The following is a 20586-nucleotide window of genomic DNA, read 5'->3' as shown; positions in this document are numbered from 1 at the left end:
TTGAAGTCCTTTAGAAAAGAATTTACCTCTACACTTCGAGGTTGTTTCCAGTTGATTGATTTAAAGAGCCTGATATTTTGAGAGGAGATTTACATCTACATACATTTTGGCAACATTTGAGATCTTCTAAACATAAGCTTACCTCAGTGCTCCAAATTATATCAAGTTGATTGGCTCAGGAACATTTATGCTTGTGATGCTTGAGGCATCTGACTTTATTTCTTATTTTTTATCCTTTCCATGATTGCCATAACTCTGTAAAAATTCTAATTTTCTCATTTCAAACCCCAGTTTTGTTCATTTACAAGCATCTTGTAAGTAGATCAACATAGTTCAAAAGAAAACAAAAGATTTCTTGGTATTACTTTGAACTAATCTTTTAAATTGCAGAGAATCCAAAATAATCCAAAACCTTGACACTTGTGTTCATTTGTAAAAGAGTGTATGAAAAGAGAAGTTGTATGAACTGAATCATGAGGATTGTTATTCGATCCCCATCAAAGACCTTTTTTTCAAGATGTTTTGATCTGGGGCAAATAAACAAGTTGATTTCTCAAGAATGATAAGAGATCCTTAAAACTAGTGAGGCTCATTCTGCTCAAATAAAATGCAAGCGCAGTGTAAACATTCTTTGATCCTTGGAACCATAAAGTCTGACATATCAGAAAACTTAAGAATGAAACTTTTCACATTCTTAGTGACATCATCAATAACTGACCAAGAAGAAAACGAGCGTCTTAGTAAGAAAAGGGCATGTATTGTTTTGAGATCTCATGGTATCTCAAGTTTTAACAAATGTTCAGGGTAGTCATGTATTAGATGTATTAATCACTTGTTTGAGTAAGTTTGAAAATAAGAAGTTTTGATAATGATGTTCAAGAACTCCATAGGTACCCACATTGGGGCATGACCAAAGACCCAAAACATGTTGGAATAAAAATATTCAAATCAAGAATGTATTGAGAATAAACCTCGATGCTCAGAGTATCAGGGGTAAAATATAGAGATAAGAAGAGCTTACTTTGAAAAGCCAACCCTTCATGCTTCAGTTGATAGAAGAATCTTGAAGAAACAACTCTAATAGAACAATGGGGTCAGAGACAAAAGACGTCGGATCATATATCTGGCCGCAGCAAGATTTAAAGAGAAAGTATTATCGAAACGATCTTTTACCCGAAGGGGAAAGGGTGGTCCCACTTCGAAAATGATTTTAGTGTGATAAATTTATGATAAATATGTGGTCCCCAGCAGAGTCGCCAAGCTTCGAAACGATCTTTTACCCGAAGGGGAAAGGGATGGTCCCGCTTCGAAAATGATTTTAGTGTGATAAATTTGTGATAAAAACGTGGTTCACAGAGTCACCACCAATATTTGATTAGGGTGTGATTGGGCACCCAAAAATATATTTTTCATTTAAATAAAATATTAATTTTAATTAAAAAAACAAACTTGTGGTTTGTGTTACCAAATTTTGAGTTCGGGAGTCGGTTACGTGTGGGGAAGGATTAACACCCCCACAACGCCCTAAATCGGTACCTAGTCGATTAATTAATTGTCTTTGCAATAAAATGTACAAGTTCGAGTTTAACTTAATTTAAGATCCCCTAGAATAATGTTCTTTGAAATTTTGGATGAAAGATAAAAATATTTAATTATTTCCTATTGAGAAGAATCAATCTATCATACCTTGAAGCAATCGATTCTTACTCCAATCGAAATAAAGAAATATTGGAATTCCATTCTAAATTTAAATAATAATACCTAAAATAATGTTAAGATTGAAAACAATAATATTTAATTATTTCATACCAAACATTATTATTTTAAAAACCCTTTGAAAACACATGCCAAAGATAAATAAATAAACATATCAAACAATTGATTAATTATTTATTTTACCAATGTTTAATGAGAATAAGGATATTCAATTAATTAAATATCACGAGATGAGACCATAGATTCGATCTAACAGTATTTTCTCGATGAATTTAATTAAAAGAATACGATCTTTTTCTCATTCCTTGAATTTTAAAAATTGATTCAATTTACTTGGTGTCATTTAACGGGATAGACTTTCGTTTTAAAATTATCGAAAGTAACTTTCTTATACGTTAAGACAGTTACTTTACGAAAATATTAAAACGATCGAATATTACCCTTAATCAAATTATTTTGATTCGAGTAAAGTGATGCTTATGAGGATATTATATATTTTACCCCCAAAAAAATGATGTCAAGCAACTAAACTTAATCTAATGACACATTCACCTACGTTATAAATATTAAAAGATAAAACATATACATCATTTAAAATACAAACCATACGTATTTTATATACAAAACATAACACATAATATAGTACACCATAACTAAAATGTTGATTAGTATGCGTTGAAAAATAATAATATAAACACAAGTATGGCATGTTTATGTGTAATATATATATAAATACAATCAAAATATAAGGTAATATATTAATAAACAGATCAAATTTAAAGAGGGATGAAACGTGAGTAATTTAGTTTATTTTCAAAATAAAATATTTAATATTAATAATGGTTATTCATGAATTAATAATATAACATGCATATTTTGAGAAAGTATTTACAAAATAAAGATACTTGCCAAATCTAATGAATATATATAAAATTTGAAAAAGAAAAGGAAAATTAAAATTAAATATATTTAATAAATATTGTCGTATTTATTTTACTAATATATTTATGAGATTGTACATACAAGAATCTATATATTTAAAGAATTTAACGTATATAACTTACACATATTAAATATAATACATAATACGTAACAATATTACATACCTTTCAACCTTAATACATATCTTAGACACAACATATATAATACTTAGGGGCTATACAGAGAATTTCTCTAAAAATAAATATAGGCATAAAAAGGGTATATTTTAGAAACAGTCCCTTTAGGGATTAAAATGCAAAACGCGTTAAAGTATCGGGGACAAAAACTATTATTTTACCCAAATACATTAAGGCAATGCGAAAATGGCTAAATTTTGAATTCGTTCCCTATAGGTGACTGTTTTGTAAAACACGCGTAAACCTAAAGGGGTTTATGTTGTAGTTTTACCCTTAATTTCATCCATATATATCATTTATTTGGTTTTTTTTCATTTTAACACCATTATTTAAAAAAGGAGAGAGATAGGGGAGAAATCTCTCCCCACTTACGTCGGTCGGCCCACCGTTGGCCACCACGAGCCAACGACGACCACCATCAGGCCACCGCTCCAGCCACCGCACACGATGGTCGAAATTCCTAAAATCAACCAAATCGTCCCTTTTTTATAGATCTAACCCCCTAGGTGTTTATCTTAGGCTAAAACACCCTAAAAAACATAAAACAAGCCCCAAAACGATCTCCGACCCTTCGGTTCTTATGCACTCCGACTACCGTCCGATGAAGATTCAATGACTCAGGTAAATTCCTTCCTTTAAACTTCTGGTTTTCTCTATTTTTACAAGAAATGCTTACTGTGCTTTTGTTTTATTAATACAAGTTTTTATTTTTAGTTCGCACATATGTATGAAAAATAAAAAAATAAAATAAAGATGATACCTTTCGAATGCTATTGAAAACTTTCTGATTTATTGCTTTGTATTCTGTTTCTGGAAAATTCGAATGGGTCGAACTCCCCCCATTACAATGTTTCAACAGGATTTTATACCCATTTTTTACAAGTCTAAAAATAGTAATCTATTTTATTTATTATTATTTTTTGTGTTTGGTGATGATTCACGCATAGTATGGCCAACTATGATTAGTTGCAGTGGTATGGGAGTTGTTGGCAGCAGTGGTGGCTGTTGAGTGGTCCAAGCGGTAGTGGTTGTTGAGTGTTCCAAGCGGTGGTGGCTGTTGAGTGGTCCAAGCGGCGGTGGCATGAGTGGTCCAAGTGGTGGTGGTTGTTCCGGAAACCCTAGCAGGAATCAATCTGGGCCATTGGATCTCTCCCAGATCCAACGACCAAGAGTTGTTGGCGGTTGATGGAACATAAGAAACCCTAATCTAATTGGGCTAACTCAGTTGGGCTTCGGGTATAACTTGTAATTTGGGTTTGGTTTTGGGCTCACCAAGCCTATTATTGTAAATTTGTAAAATAAAATTTTAATTATAAATTATTATTTTTGATATTATTAATAATAATATATTAATATAATTATAATTATAATAATATAAATAATGACGGAAAAACGAGTGCCGACAGTTGCCCCTCTTTGTTCATTATTGTGTTAACAAGAATAGAGCAAAGATAAAGAGACAAAACGTTTTTCTTCCAGTCAACCTCAAGGTTTGAAATATCATTAAGGAATCTATTCTGTTATTACTCAAGGAATATCAGATCTGGGGTTGAAAGGGATTTGTTCCACTTCTTCTAAAGGAAATATCAGGTCTGGAAGAAGAGGTGACTCATTCTACTATTCTTAAGGGAAAATTGAATTGAGGCAGACTTGTTCCACTTACTCTGAAGAGAATATCAAATCTTGAAAAAAAGACCTGTTTCGTTTACTCTAAAGGGAATATCAGATCTTAGAGGAGTTTGATCCACTGAATGGGGGAAGACTTGTTCCACTTACTCTAAAGGGAATATCAAATCTTGGGAAAAAGATATCTGTTTTGCTTACTCTGAAGGGAATATCAGATCTTAGAGGAGTTTGATCCAATAAATCAGGGTAGACTTGTTCCACTTACTCTGAAGGGAATATCAAATCTTGAAAAAAAAGACCTGTTTCGTTTACTCTAAAGGGAATATCAGATCTTAGAGGAGTTTGATCCACTGAATGGGGGAAGACTTGTTCCACTTACTCTTAAGGGAATATCAAATCTTGGGAAAGAGAGATCTGTTTCGCTTACTCTGAAGGGAATATCAGATCTTAGAGGAGTTTGATCCAATGAATCAGGGTAGACTTGTTCCACTTACTCTGAAGGGAATATCAAATCTTGGGAAAGAGAGACTTATTCCGCTTACTCTAAATAGAATATCATATCTTAGAGGAGTTTGATCCACTGAATCAGGGCAGACTTGTTCCACTTATTCTGAAGGGAATATCAAATCTTGGGAAAGAGAGACATGTTCCGCTTACTCTGAAGGGAATATCAGATCTTGAAGGAGTTTGATCCACTAAATCAGGGCAGACTTGTTCCACTTACTCTGAAGGGAATATCAAATCTTGGGAAAGAGAGACATGTTCCGCTTACTCTGAAGGGAATATCAAATCTTAGAGGATTTTGATCCACTAAATCAGGGCATACTTGTTTCACTTATTCTGAAGATAATATTAAATCTTGGGAAAGAGAGACTTGTTTCGCTTACTCTTAAGGGAATATCAGATCTTAGAGGAGTTTGATCCACTGAATGGTGGCAGACTTGTTCCACTTGTCTTTAAGATTGACAAATCTGAAAATTAAGCATTAAGTTAGTTAAATTGTGTTTGAAGATTTGAAAACATCATACCTGTAAGTCTCAGGGTAGTATCTTTGGAAAGGTTTCTCTTGTGGGAGCTCTTCTTGTCACAAACACTTATGAAAATTTGAAACATTTGTTTTTATGTTGAATCCTTCCTGTAAGAACTTGGCATATCTATCATTATCATGCGTTTTCATGTCATGATCCTATTTATGCCTATCATGTATGCAATGATTACTTTAAAAGTATTTTATTGTCTGATGCGAATTTTCTCTCTTGATGGCCTTGTACTTCAATCAAATTTGGGGCACGAAAAAGCCGACCGCAATTCATCCTGATTAACCATTTTGAATTGGATACTCTTTGGTTCTTTTTAACCTTTGAGCCCAAGCATGGCTAGTTATTTGACTAGAGACAATCTCTTGAATTATTCCATGTTGTTGAACTTTTATGTGTATCCCAAGGCTTTAACTTTTCACTGCCCCGCATTGCATAAGCCTCAGGCTAACATAAATTTTAGCTTTAGAATACCTGCCTTTTCAAAAAAAAATTATACAATAATGCACAACAAGCTTATGTTTCCCGAATTAATTTACATGTTTTCAGGGTTAATTAGGATGCTTTCAACATGATTTTAACACGGAGAAATCATTTATTTATAAAAAAGATTTTTTTTTGCAATTACATGGCAAACTTTTAACTGGAACAATCAAAAGACACCCAAGTAAATGTCTTCTGTTATCAATAGTGCGAATGCTTTTGAACTAGCACACCCCAGAACAGCTCGAGTGTAACTTTTATCAAAAGGAATTTAAGGATGATGACAATGCGCAAGGGTGTGAAATCTCCTTTGTACTACTAGATTCCCTTAATGTTGGATACCCTTAATTTCAGGTCATCCAAGTCTTTTCATTTCCAGTCCTAACCCTGACCATCATTAATTCAGAATCTCCACCATGCACGAATTCTGAATTTATACAATTCTCAAGCCGCCCTTTACGGGTTTTCAACTTGAGGCCTCCCTTGGTTTTAATACGTCCTTTACGAGTTTTCATCTTGAACCCTCCTTTTTATTTTTCTTATATTTTTTATTTTATTTTTCTTTTCTTTTCTTCAAGAAAAATATTTCTTGACTGCATCAGCATTCACAGGGTTAGGTAATTCTGGTCCATCAATCTCAGTGAGAATCAAAACTCCACCAGAAAAGGCTTTCTTTACCACATAAGATCCTTCCTAATTGGGCATCCATTTACCTCGAAAATCTTTTTAAATTGGCAAAATCTTTCTTAGTACCAGATCTCCTCTTGAAATTCTCGTGGGTGGACCTTTTTTTATGTGCCCTTATCATACGTTTCTGATACATTTGCCCATGACAATAGCTTTTAATCTTTTTTCCTCAATCAATTCAGCTGGTCATATCTAGCTTGCATCCATTTTGCTTCAACTAGCTTAACCTCTGATAGAACCCTAAGTGACAGAATCTCAAATTCGATGGGTAATACAACATCCATCCTATAGGCTAAGGAGAACGGACTTGCTCCAGTTGACGTCCTTACTGAAGTTTGATAAGCAAATAGAGCAAATGGTAACTTCTCATGCCAATGTCCATAAGTTTCAGTCATTTTCTGTATGAGCCTCTTAATGTTCTTATTAGCTGCCTCTTCCGCTCTATTCATCTTTGGGCGATAAGTGGTGGAATTATGATGTTTTATCTGGAACTGTTTACATACCGACCCATCATCTTGTTGTTTAAATTCAAGGCGTTTTCAGTAATAATCCTTTCTGGCAACCCATATCGACAGATAATTTCTCTTTTCAAGAATTTGCAAACTGTTGACTAAGTAACATTTGCATAAGAAGCAGCTTCTACCCACTTAGTGAAGTAGTCATTGCCACCAATATGAAGTGATGGCCATTAGAAGCTTTAGGTGTAATTTTCCCGATAACATCCATACCCCACATACAGAATGTCCACAGAGCAGTCATCACGTGTAATGGATGTGGAGGAGTGTGGAGCTTATCCCCGTAAATCTGGCATTTATGACATTTTCTGGCATAATTGATACAATCGGTTTCAAGGGTCAACCAATAATACCCAAATCTCATTTTTTGTTTAGCCATTGTATGACCATTAGAATGGGTACCACATAATCCCTCATGCACTTCTTCAATAATCATTCTAGCTTCTTTGGTATCTACACATCGTAACAAGACCTGATCATGATTTTTATTGTACAAGATCTCGCCATCAAGCACATATCCTCCTGCCAACCTCTGAATAGTTCTTCTGTCATTCTCAGTTGCCTGCACGGGGTAAGTTTGATATTTAATGTATTTTAGGATGTCGTGATACCATGGATTCTCATCCTCTTCTATGCTATAACAATGGGTTGGATATTCATAGGCTTGCATTGTAATAGACACCATGCTCGAATGCTCATTGACTTTTTAAGCTGCTGCTAAAGTGGCCAGAGCATCTGCCATCTGATTTTCCTCTATGGGGAGATAATGAAATGTCACTTCCTCAAACTCTGGGATAAGCTCTAAGATCAACTTACGGTATTCCACCAACTTGGTATCTTTTGTTTCTCATTCACCTCTAAGTTGATAAATTACCAGATGAATCCCCATACACTTTGAGTGCTTTTACTTTACGCTCAATGGCAGCTCTAAGACCCATAATACATGCTTCATATTCGGTCATATTATTTGTGCAATCAAAATTCAATCTGCTGGTGAAAGGATAGTGTTCTCCACTAGGTGAGACCAGAATTGCTCCAATCCCGTACCCCAAGGCATTCGATGCACCATCGAAAGCCATCTTCCAATACTCATCAGTAGAAGAAATTGTCTCTTCAATTGTGATAGTAATCAAATTTTCATCCGGAAAATCGAAGTCTAGGGGTTCATATTCTTCAAAATCCCTACTAGCGATGAAATCAGCCACAACACTACCTTTAACTGCTTTTTGACTTACATACTGAATATCAAATTCAGATAATAAAATTATCCAACGAGCCAATCTTTCAGACAAAGCGGGTACCCCCATTAAATATTTCAAAGGGTCAAGTCTAGAGATCTACCAAGTAGTGTGTACAACATGTACTATCTGAGTCTTTGGGTAGTCCAAACTAAAGCACAACATAACTTTTCTATTGGTGAGTATATTGTCTCGCAATCAGTGAACTTTTGGATGAGGTAGTAGATTGTTCTTTCACTTTTCTCGGTTTGGTCATGCTGCCCTAATACACACCCCATCGAATTCTCAAAATTTGCCTGGTATTGGAGGCATTAAGACTGGAGCTTTTGAAAAGTATCCTTTTATTGCCTCGAAGGCTCCTTGGCAATCATCATTCCATACCCCTGGGTTATTTTTACGAAAAAGGCAAAAAATGGGATCGCACTTCTTAGTTAATTGTGAAATAAATCGGGCGATGTAATTTAATCTTCCCAGGAACCCCCGAACTTCTTTTTGTGTTCACGGGGTGGTAAATCTTGAATAGCCTTAACTTTGTCTGGATCTCCTCGATACATTTTTGCTCACTACAAACCCCAGGAGTTTCCCAGACATTACCCCGAATGTACACTTTCTTAGATTAAGTTTTAACTGGGATTTCCAAAATCTTTGGAAGAGTTTCCTCAGATTTTCAATGTGTTCTTCCTCCGTTTTAGCCTTGACAATATTATCATCGACGTAGACCTCTATTTTCTTATGCATCATGTCGTGGAACAATGTTACCATGGCTTTTTGGTATATTGCCCCCGCATTCTTTAGCCCAAATGGCATCACCTTGTAACAAAATGTTCCTCACATGGTGACAAACGTAGTCTTTTCCATATCATCTGGATGCATCTCTATTTGATTGTAACCCAAAAACCCATCCATGAATGAAAATAAGGTGTAGATGCTCGATTTCGTCCGAGGACTTCATCGGAGGCTTCGTATCCAGTACACGATACGAATTTGGACCAGTAGGAGCCCAAATCAGCCCAAGATAGCATAGTTGATTCTAGACTTCAGTCAATGTGAAGTCCTGTAAAACAAGAACGGTTATGGGGGAAACAAGCAGAAAAATGAGAGAAGTATTGTTCGGTCGTGGGAAGGATACGTGAGTAATGAGGAAACTGTAATGGTTAGTTTTTAAGTTACAATTAACCACTGGAAACTGGCAACGAGGGGATTTAACAGATCACAGAAAAAAAAAAGGGAAAAAAGAGGAGAGATACGAGCCAATAGGGGTATTAGCCGAGGGAAAAATTATCAAGCATCACAGACAAAAAAACGAGAAAAAGGAAATTACACACAGAAAACAAAAGAGAAAAGAGGAGAAGATTGAACGGAGGAACGAAAAATCAAATCCTCCATTATTGATTTTTACAGTGAAGAGCGAAAGAAAAGAACATTGTACTATATTTTCATCAAAGGAAACAGAGGAGTTCCCTATTTTAGCGAACCAAAGTAACATAGAATTAAAAAGGTATTTATTTTTAGTTTCCATTCTCTATCGCTTTTATAATGTTATTGTGTGTGCCTATGTTTTGAATTGAAACCAAGTCAAAAGCGTAAAGGAATAGTAGTATGTTTACCTTAGAAATTGGGGCCATTTCCAGTGACATGGTTACGTCCTTAGGTAGAAGATTGTTAACTTAGTATCTTTGTGTGATTTAGGAAATTTTGTTAGAAAGAGTAATCTAAAAAATGTATATTTTGAAAATATTAGAAACGAAACTTGTCCATTGAAATGAAAGCTATGATGAATTTTTTACCTTACTTCTTCGTCGATAGATTTACTTCCATTGTTGGGGCTTTTGAGCGATAGAGGGTCGTGGTGGCCGTTTTGCTTCGGTTGGGGTCTCGTTCGGGCTGTCATAGAACGTAAGTGTTGGGTTCTTTAGATTAAGGATTCTTTCGTGGTGGTTTGGGTACGAGCGGCCGTGAAACGGTGGCCGATCGGCGGTTATGGTGGCTGAGATTTTGATCGAACGTGGGTAAGGGAGAGTGAAGAGGGAAGAGGAATGGCAGTCGGTCTCCTTTTCTGGTCTGTAGCTTGCTTGATAATGAGAGGGGGAAGGGTTGAAGAAGAAGAGTGAAGTGTGAGGCAAGGTGTACACGTGAATTGGGTTTAGTCTAGGTTTAGTGTAAAATAGGTTTTATATCATAGCTTTTGGGTAAATTAATATTTAGCCATCGAAACTTTATGATAAGTTTCTCTTGTGCCCTTGTACTGTAGCTATATATATACTTTAGTCACCTTTAGGACTATTTTAGAATTTTATCTTTTTGTTGTTTGTCCTGATTTTGACGTTTTCCCAAATTTAGATTGTAGTTATAATTTTCGGGTTATTTAGGTTTATCTCCTTCATAGTTATTTTTTTTAATCCTTGTTATAATTCGATTTATATGTCTAATTTTCATTTTATTTTAATTTAGTCCTTAGTTAAATTTGTGAATAATTTGAATCTAACCCCTGATTATTTTATTATTCTGATTTAGTTTCCTTTTTAGATCTATTTAGCCAAACTTTAAAAATCATGTTATTATATTGTACATACAGCAACAGAGCATTATTTACATGTCACAATGCATGTGTTTATTGCACGTGTCACTTTATATTATATATTATGTATACATTTTTGATAACTTATGCATATTATTTAATATAGAAAACTATCTTATTATAAAAAACGTGGGCGCATGTGCTTTGAAAGTAGTCATTTAATGCTATAATACATATATGCACGTGCTTCAATGATGATTTAAACTGTTGTTCTTCAATTATTTTAGAATTTAGTATTGATGATGGTTAATTCTTATTGCTTTTAAAATTATTAGTGGGTTTATCTTTCTAGATTACATTCTAATGTTGTCAGTTGCCATGGACTGCTTGTATATAGCCATTTGTAATTATCTGTAAATACATCATTTCGCACTATTCGCATGGTAACCTCATGTGCATAACTCGACATATTATATAATTGGATTAAGGGTAATACACTTTTAATTTAAAATTGTCCTGAGTGGCTTGTCTTAACTGATTAGAGGGTCGTTTTGACGATTTTAAATTAAAAGTGTATCCCGAAAGTGAAATAAAAAAATTGATTAGTCACCTAAAATTTGGGAACGAAAGAAAATGAAATATTCGTTTATTTAAATTTATCGAGAAAAGGTTGTTATAGCTTTTAAGATCTGGTCTCGATATTTGTAAATAATCGAACATTCTTTATCTTTCTAAAACGACTTGGTAATTTTAATTTAATTTATTTGAGTGCTTTTGAATGTTTTTTTTAATTTACATCTTTTTTATGGGATCAAAAGCCAAATTAAGTTCAAATTTGTAAAGTTCATTGCAAAGACGTTAATTAATCGACTAGGTACCAATTTAGGGCGTTGTGGGGGATGCTAATCCTTCCCCACACGTAACCGACTCCCGAACTCATTTTTTGGTAACGCAAACCTCAATTTATTGTTTTAATTAAAATTAATGTTTATTTAAAATGACAGTTTTTTTTGGGTGCCCAATCACACCCTAATCAAAGATTGGTGGCGACTCTTCGAACCGTATTTTTCGATCGTAAAAGAAATCCAAAATTTTTTGAAACGAGAGGTCTTTTAAATCACATTTTGTTTTTAAATTAAAAAGAGGATAATTAAGAATTAATGTGGTTTTCAAAATCTCACCTTTTAAGGAAAAATCGTTTAGACAGCTTGGCGACTCCGCTGGGGACTTTTTTTTTAGAGAGTCAGGCTGATAGTCGATTAATTAATTGTCTTTGCAATTGGAAATTATAAATTCGTTTTAATTTGGTTTTTGATCCCTTGCTTTGTTTTTAATAAGTTTTGTTTGTATTTTGATTTCTTTAATTTAATTTGATTAACCATTAAATAGTTGTACTGATATGTTTGATAATGGTTTCAGAATAATTGTGTGTTTTGGGAATTGATTTTGAGTGTTTTTATTGTGTGTTTTTTGCTTTTCCTCACACACTGCATAGCTGCATTTTCATGACATGAGCTAAAACTCTGCTCCGTCCTAATTAAGTAGGAGTGAGAGATTATGCCCTCGTATGGTTTTCACCTCCGCATGGGATAGTGGATCACTCCTGGAGCTCACGCCTTATGGTCCTCGTGATGGTAATCACCTCCGCATGGACATAAGGAGGTGTGTTCCCTCGAAATTGAACTCGATCCCCTAAAGCCTGTGATGGGCCAGGATTGAGGGTTCGGCAGCCTAAGGGGGCACCAGCAAGGACAATTCGAGAACCTATTACTTTAGAACCGAATCCAGCATATAGTGAACATAGAGCCCAAACTTAGGTCGAGCCTAACCTGAACCTTAAGAGTCCCGTGAGAAGGGTACACAAGGAAAAGCTTTTTGAGTCATTTATTTTCACTTTTCGAATAAATGCATGCGAACTAGAAATCATGCGGTTAGGTTTATTTGTCAAGCAAGCATGTGAATTAGATATTATGCGGTTAGGGTTTTAATGTTCAAACAAAGCATGGGGGTAGATATCATGTTGGGTAGGATCTATTAAAACATGATTGGGTAGCCAACATGTAAGGGTAGGTTTTATTTAATGATTATGATATTTATTATCTTGTTGTTGATATTATGTGTACTAACCCATTTTTTTTCTATGTCTATTTTATTTTGATTTTATTGCATTCGCATCTTCATGTCATCACAAGGTGTTAATTCACAAGTGATTGACTAATAAGAAGGTTGGTCATACTGAAACAAGAAATTCTTAACCATGTAGTCAAAATCAGGAGGTTCAAAGATATTCAGATGATCCATGAAGAAGGACATCCGATGAATGAAGAAATCTGAAGCTGATTGAAGACTTCCTTTAAAAGAGTGAAGGCCAAGATATTCTCAGAAGATAGATACAATTATACCAAGGACAAGAAGACCCTTCACAAAGACATGAAGATCACTTCGTATTGAAAGTAAAAATAAAGACCTCATTATTCAATTTAAAGAAATCTGGTGTCATTAAAGGTGATAAAGTACGCCGACAACTTTGGGCGCAATATTAGATTCCATGAAGAGTACAGCTTAAGGAAATAAAGAAATGAAGAATCACATTTATATTTTGACTACATGGTGTACTGAATTCTTGTTGTCTAAATGAAGGTTGTTCTATGGTGGTCACTTTTGGAATTAAAACCTTGTGCATTTGCATTTGCATTCTTATGAGCATTAATTTATTTATTTCGTTATTGTTTCTTTTTGTCATTTTGTTATCTCATTTGTACTAACTTGTTTCTATGTTGTTTTTTCTCTTTGTCCGCATTGCATGATCATGACATATTCAAAAGGTGTTGATTTGTGAGTGGTCATTATAGTAAAAGGTTTTCATGACGGACAAGGGGTTTCGTGATCAAACAGACTATAACACAGTCAAGAAATGGCATCTTGAGAAAGCTTCGAAAATAGTGGAGAGTTGCGCGCATAAAGATCATATGTCTGACAAAGAGCACAATGAGATAAGAGAGATAAAAGAGCAAATGTCCAAGATGATGGATAGAATAGATGTTTTGTCCAAAGGAAGAGAGACTTCTACCAAAGAAAAGAAAGAACTCAATGAAAACAATCTTGAGGTGTCAGATACGCAAGGGACTACTTTAGAACCTGCTGATTCTAGCCAAAATGAGAAACAACGCACAATCATTATTCGTATTAACAAGTTGTTTGGAAATGCCAAGGAAATAGTGGCAACTATAGAAGTTCAGAAGGATGAAAAGAAGACATGCAGTCCAAACTCGTTGGTGTTTGAAAGTCTATTCCCAACATCAGGGGAAATAAAACTGAAAACTCCAATTCAACCAAGTTGAGAGGTGGATCTCGTTGTGATTCCATCCCAATATCATATAAGGAATTGTATGATGAACTGTTAGAATCCCGAGAAGTGGAACCGCATTATGTGAAACCTTTGCAACCTCCATATCCAAGTTGGTATGACGTCCACGTTCGTTGTGAATATCATGCTGGGATTAAAGGATATTCTATTGAGAATTGTTCCACCTTCAAATGTCGAGTCCAACTTCTTCTAGATCATGGAGTATTGGAGTTTGAATTGAAAAGACAACCCAGTTTGAAAACAAATTATCCTGTTGAGTTTGAACCAAAATTGACCAAGGGTAAGAGTATCAGTGAGGACATCCATAAAGAAAATTGTTTGCCAAAATACGAAGCTCTGATTCGTCATTTAAGAAGTGAAAATAATAAATTGAGCAGAGAGATGGAAGCCATGCGAGATGATTTTCGAAGGATCAGTCAAACTTTTAAATTTGTTGGTATAGGAAATCTCCCAGAGGAATGGATAATAGGGGTCACTAAACTTAAAAATGATGTTGAACAGTTGGGAAAGAATTGCAAGATGCACGAAGGTCAAGTTGAGAAGTTTTCTCATGATTTACAAATTAAAGAAAAAAGATGCAATATAGCTATTGATAATTTGGGAAGATATCAGGCCGAAATTCAAACGTTGAACAGATCATTGCCAATATGGAAATCTCATATCAACGCCACAAGCGAGAGAATGACGTTGAGCTAGAAGTCGTTAGAGCTAAGAATGAGAAGTTGATGAAGATTGTGGATGATTGTAGTGATCTTATACAAGAGCTTCATAACCAAAATGACTTTCTTACAAGGAAGATTCAACAGCAGTGTCTACAGCTTCGAGAATCGGCACTCAGGATAGAGAAAAGAGACAACGTCATGAAAGAAGCTATGACCCAAGCAAGCAATGTGGCTCATAAATGGGTTAATTTAGCTGGCTTTGCAAGAGAATTGAAGCAGATTGACAACTCGACCCCCGAGCATAAGTGGAAATTAAATTGGCTTTTGAAAGAGATAGAAAAGTTCGAAGTGAAAGCTGTCCGTTATATGTAAAGTTTGTTTGATGTACCGAGACCTTTGTGTTCAATGAAAGTTGTTTTAAGATGGTCACTCTGGAATGACACCTTTTGTATTTGCATTTGGCATTTGCATTTGCATTACATGAATTTATTTAAGCATTTTACATGCATTAATTATAAAAACACAGAAATAATTTATGGAAGGTTATGTGACAGTAATAACAAGATCATTCATTCATACTACTTCCTCATCATCATGAACAAACAAATGGAAACAATGGAGCAATCTCATAAGGAATCACAAGATATGAGGAATCAAGCATCGGGTTCTCTGCAAGGCGTATCAAATCAAATGATCCAGGTACTAGTACCACATGTTGCTGGTAAAGAGAAAATGGAGGATAAAGGAAATCAGCCTCATCAGACTATTACGACGAGAATCATAACCTACCCTGGAGCATCTAACTCAGACCTAGGGATGAGCCTCGTCAATTTGAAGACAAATTCAGGTGGTTGAATAAAGCCATTGAAGATATGAAGAGTGTTAATGCCCCTCACAAGGAGTTAGAAGCTAGAGAACTCAGTTTGGTCCCTAATTTGGTCATCCCACATAAATTTAGGGTGCCTAATTTTGAGAAATATAATGGCACTAGTTGTCCCATAATTCATCTGAAGATGTTTTGTAGAAAGATGGAAGGGTACCTAAATAATGACAATATGTTGATTCATTACTTCCATGATAGTCTTGTTGGGCTAGCTATAGTATGGTATAATTGTTTGAACAAAGAACAGATCAAGACATGGGTCAACCTAGCTGATGCTTTTTTGGGACAATATCAATATGTTAAAGGCTTAGCCCCAAAACGTCATGACCTTCAAAGGATAAGAATGAAAGATACTGAGAGCTTTAAAGAATATGCCCTAAGATGGAGAGGAGTGGCAGTACAAGTTCAACCTCCTTTGTTAGAAGAAGAAATATCATATATGTTTCACGATTCTCTTCCAGCTCTTTCTTTGAGTTAATGTTGGGAAAGTCGACGAATAACTTCAAGGATCTTATGACAGCTGGAGAGTTAATTGAGGTTGCAATCAGCAAAGGAAACTTGAAAGACACTTCTAAAAACCCAACGATCAAAAGGAACAAACTGATGAGATGAATGAATGTTACGTCCAGAGCTCTCAAAGCCGTAAAATAAAAGGGGTAGCGGGTTACTCGAGGCGTCCAAAGAAAGTCCCAAGATCGAAAAATGCTTTGAAAGTGTTCCAAACTCCTATCTCATATCTGTATCCCCATTTGATTGAAGGTCAATACCTCACACCGAGGCCAGTGAAAGTGCAACCAGACCCTTCTGCAGCTATGATCAAGATAGTGTCTGTGATTTCCACTTGGGGGCATTGGGACATTCTACGGGAAACTGTAGGCCGCTATTAAAGGAGATAGAGATACTTGTGGCAACTGGGACATTAACAGAGGAATTGGTGGAACAGTGGATGACGAACTTGAGTGGGGCATCATAGAATTAATATGTAACATCCGTTTGAGTTAAGTACCACGACATTAGATGGGTAATGGGGCATCCTAATTAGGAAGAGATCATTTCATTCATTATGGAGCTTTATTTCATTTGCAACATCATGTTTGAACTTGTTTTTCATCCTTTCTCAGTTTTTTTATAATGATGTTTAAATAAATTCATGTTACTTTGAGGATGGTGAGCATTGAATCGAATTTGCAACTTGAAATTCTTTGAATACCTACTAAATTAAAAACTCTGTAAATGATTAGAGTTATAAATCTTTGACAAGATGACAAGGTTGAAACCTGATAAAACAAAGACCTTTACCTTATCTCCAGAAGATACAATCGAACACCATACCCTTCTATTGCAGGGATTGATATAGCCTTCTTCTATCATAAGGAGATGAACAATAGGTTTGGTATTCAGGTATGTATAGGAGCGGACAACATGGGGCATCTTTTGGGTATGATGTTACAAAACCGACTAGATTACACTTCTGTTGATGACGCTCAATGATGATTACGATCCTTACATATGGAATAGTCGAGTAGGTGAATCTAGTTTAGGTCAGTTGCTTGAAAATTGAACTCTAATGATGAGATTTTCTGACTTTCAACAACACCTAGACTATGACAGGTTATTCTTGACAAGCTTAAGAAATTGGACCCGTATACCCAAATTACAATATTATATGTATACAATAAAGCTTGAGCTGTCCCTCTAGAGCAATTGGTTAAACGCCCCGGCTTTATGGACATAATTCAGCTAGCCTAATAAAGGTGATTATATTATATGTATACAATAAAGCTGAATATTCCGCTAAAGCAATTGGTTATAGAGGAAACTCGAAAGCCCTGGCTTTATGAATAGATTATATTCAAACCATGACCTTGATCGGGTACTTGGAAATTTGGTGTATGCTCCACTGTGATTCTCAAGTCAAAGACTTTGTGATGAGATGAACCCTTCAGCTAGCCCGATAGAGGCAAATTATAATAAAGCTGATTTCAGCTAGCCATATAATGGCAAATTAAATCAATTTTATGAATAAGGAGTTTCAGTAAAGATGGACTAAGGGAGTTAAGGAACACCTGTTATAGTCAATATCACACGAGCACTCAGGAATTTCATTTTTAGACCGATATTTCTACACTGCCTTTGTTAGAGGAGTCTACGAGGCTTGAACAAATGGAAGATTTCAGAGAACTGAAATAAAAGTGTTCTATAAAGTCTAGTAATTGATTATGCAAGTTGCTTCTTTCTATTCGTATCCGATTAAAATACCAAGCCAGAAAGAGGGGCATGTTGTGATGTTCGCAAGGACTGAGAAAGAAATATAAGTTTTTGGCCGAAACCTTAAAAAATAGGAAGCCAACCTCAAGCCAACCCATCAATTTTGAGACTTGTCAAAGAGTTATAACTCTGAAAAATTAAATAGTTATTGATTCTTTTGATATTCTTTGAACTCATGTTTATGATTTGATTTGATTGTAAGCCTGAATTAAGGGGCAATGTTTTATAAAATTCTTTCATTCTTTGATCCCTATAATAAGAAAAGGGAAAAACATTTTCAAACATGACAGTTTCAAGTGTGAAAGGTCCTTGAAGCTTGTGAGACTCATTATGCCTCTATTGGAGAAAAGGAATAAGCAATGCCAGAACATGAAGCATTCCACGATCTTGAAGTAGATGGTCCAAGAGAACAGAATGAATAAAGAATGAAACTTATAAAATTTCCTTGTGACGTTGTCAATTACCCATCAAGAAGAAGATGATCTCATTATTCAGAAGGGGCACATATTACAACTTGTATAAAATGCAAGACATTTTGTTAGAAAAATTAGGCACTTCTTAAGTGTTTATGACAATGTGAAGAGAAGCCTTCAAACTACTTGACAACACTGCTATGTAGTGACACGAGAATGAGAACATTCAAGTTATGATATGTTGGGCACAAAGAGATCCAAGAGTACCCACTTTGGGGCATGACCAGAAACCCAAATCATGTTGGGATGACAAGATTCAGATCAAGAAGATATTGAGAATGAGCCTCACAACTTGAAGTGTCAGGGACAGACCGTGAATTTGAGCAGAGCTTACCTTGTAAAGCAAACCAACCAAGCATCAATCAATGGCAGAGTCTAGAGAGAACAACTCAGAAAGAATAATTGAGCCAATGACGCAAATGGGCAACACAGTGGTATTTCTGATCATAGCAAGAAGTTGAGAGAGAAAGTGATTTCTCCGAAATGAAGATAGAAAACGAAGACAACAAGAAGATAGAAGAAAATCAGAAAGCTCTTCAGAAATACAATTTGAAAATTATGAGATGTTGCACGGGTATCTAAAGTAAACCCCGGAGAGGAATGATCAAGTAGAAGAAGATTGAGTTCGTCACTTTGAAGTCAAATAAAGATAGAATCGACATTTATGCATTCATGAGATCATTATTTGTATAAAAGAAAAAGCATTACACTAATACATTTAATTGCATTCGTGTTTCATGCATAAACACATGGTTTTGACAGATCCTCCAGTGAAAAGAGAAGATGCAGGATGTTAAAATCCCGACAATTGAAAGGTAGAAGTTAAACATCAAATACAGGGAATTATGTTTAGAGAGATAGAACCTGAGGAACGCAGGGATCAATCCACAAGAAACATTGCTTTGAAGCGGGGCACGTGGATCGACCATTAAGTCGTTTTATGAAGTGAAATTAGAAATATTTCTCATTAAAATATGAAATTTGAGATTTTGAAAAATAAGAAAGATTTCTTACCTAGTAAACAATCTAAGTCCTTTAGGCCATCAGTAAGGCTTTCGAGCATGATGATTAAGTCTTTCAGGTAATTTATAAGCCTTCATAGAAGAGTAGTGAAGCAAACCCATCAGTAAGTGTCATTAGTAAGTCTTTCAAGCATGATGATTAAATCTTTCGGGTAATTTGTAAGCCTTCACAGAAGAGTAGTGAAGCAAACCCATCAGTAAGTGCCATCAGTAAGTCTTCGAGCATGATAATGAAATCCTTCGGGCCATCAGTAAGTCTTTCGAGCATGATGATTAAATCCTTCGGGTAATTTGTAAGCCTTCACCGAAGAGTAGTGAAGCAAATCCATCAGTAAGTCTTTCGAGCATGATGATGAAATCCTTTGGGCCATCAGTAAGTCTTTCGAGCATGATGATTAAATCCTTCGGGTAATTTGTAAGCCTTCACCGAAGAGTAGTGAAGCAAACTCATCAGTAAGTCTTTCGAGCACGATGATGAAATCCTTCGGATTATTTGTAAGTCTTTCGAGCGAGATGATAAGTCCTCCGGGTCATTTTAAGCCTTCTCGGAAGAGTGTTGGAGCAAACCATCATATCATCAGATTTGGAGGAAAGTGAAGGTTCTTGAGTAAAAAGAAACATATCAATTGATTAAAAGGAAATGCACATGAGGAGTCATTAACCAATTCAAGGTCCTAAAAAGAGAGAGGTTTAAATGGAAGTCGAGTCCAGGAAGATTTTCATATCTAGTTGTTGCGCGACACGCTCCCGCAAGAGAAATAGATTCTCAAAGATTCTCTTAAATTCTAAATTTTTCGAGTATAATGTTTTTCAAATCTTCAAGCATACATTAATGAGTGGAAACGTTTGATTTTCAGGTTTAACCTTCGAAGTTAAGCCTTCATGGAAGAATAGTGAAGCAAATCACACCATAAGATTGTTCGAGTTCTACTCCATGAAGCAAGAGGGAGTGAACCCGTAGGAGAAGATTGTT

The sequence above is a fragment of the Hibiscus syriacus genome, unplaced genomic scaffold, assembly GCF_006381635.1.
Source record: "Hibiscus syriacus cultivar Baekdansim isolate YM2019G1 unplaced genomic scaffold, ASM638163v2 tig00112289_pilon, whole genome shotgun sequence".
NCBI classification, from domain to species: domain Eukaryota; kingdom Viridiplantae; phylum Streptophyta; class Magnoliopsida; order Malvales; family Malvaceae; genus Hibiscus; species Hibiscus syriacus.
The sequence above is the reverse complement of the archived record's forward strand: the minus strand, read 5'-3'. Positions refer to the sequence as shown.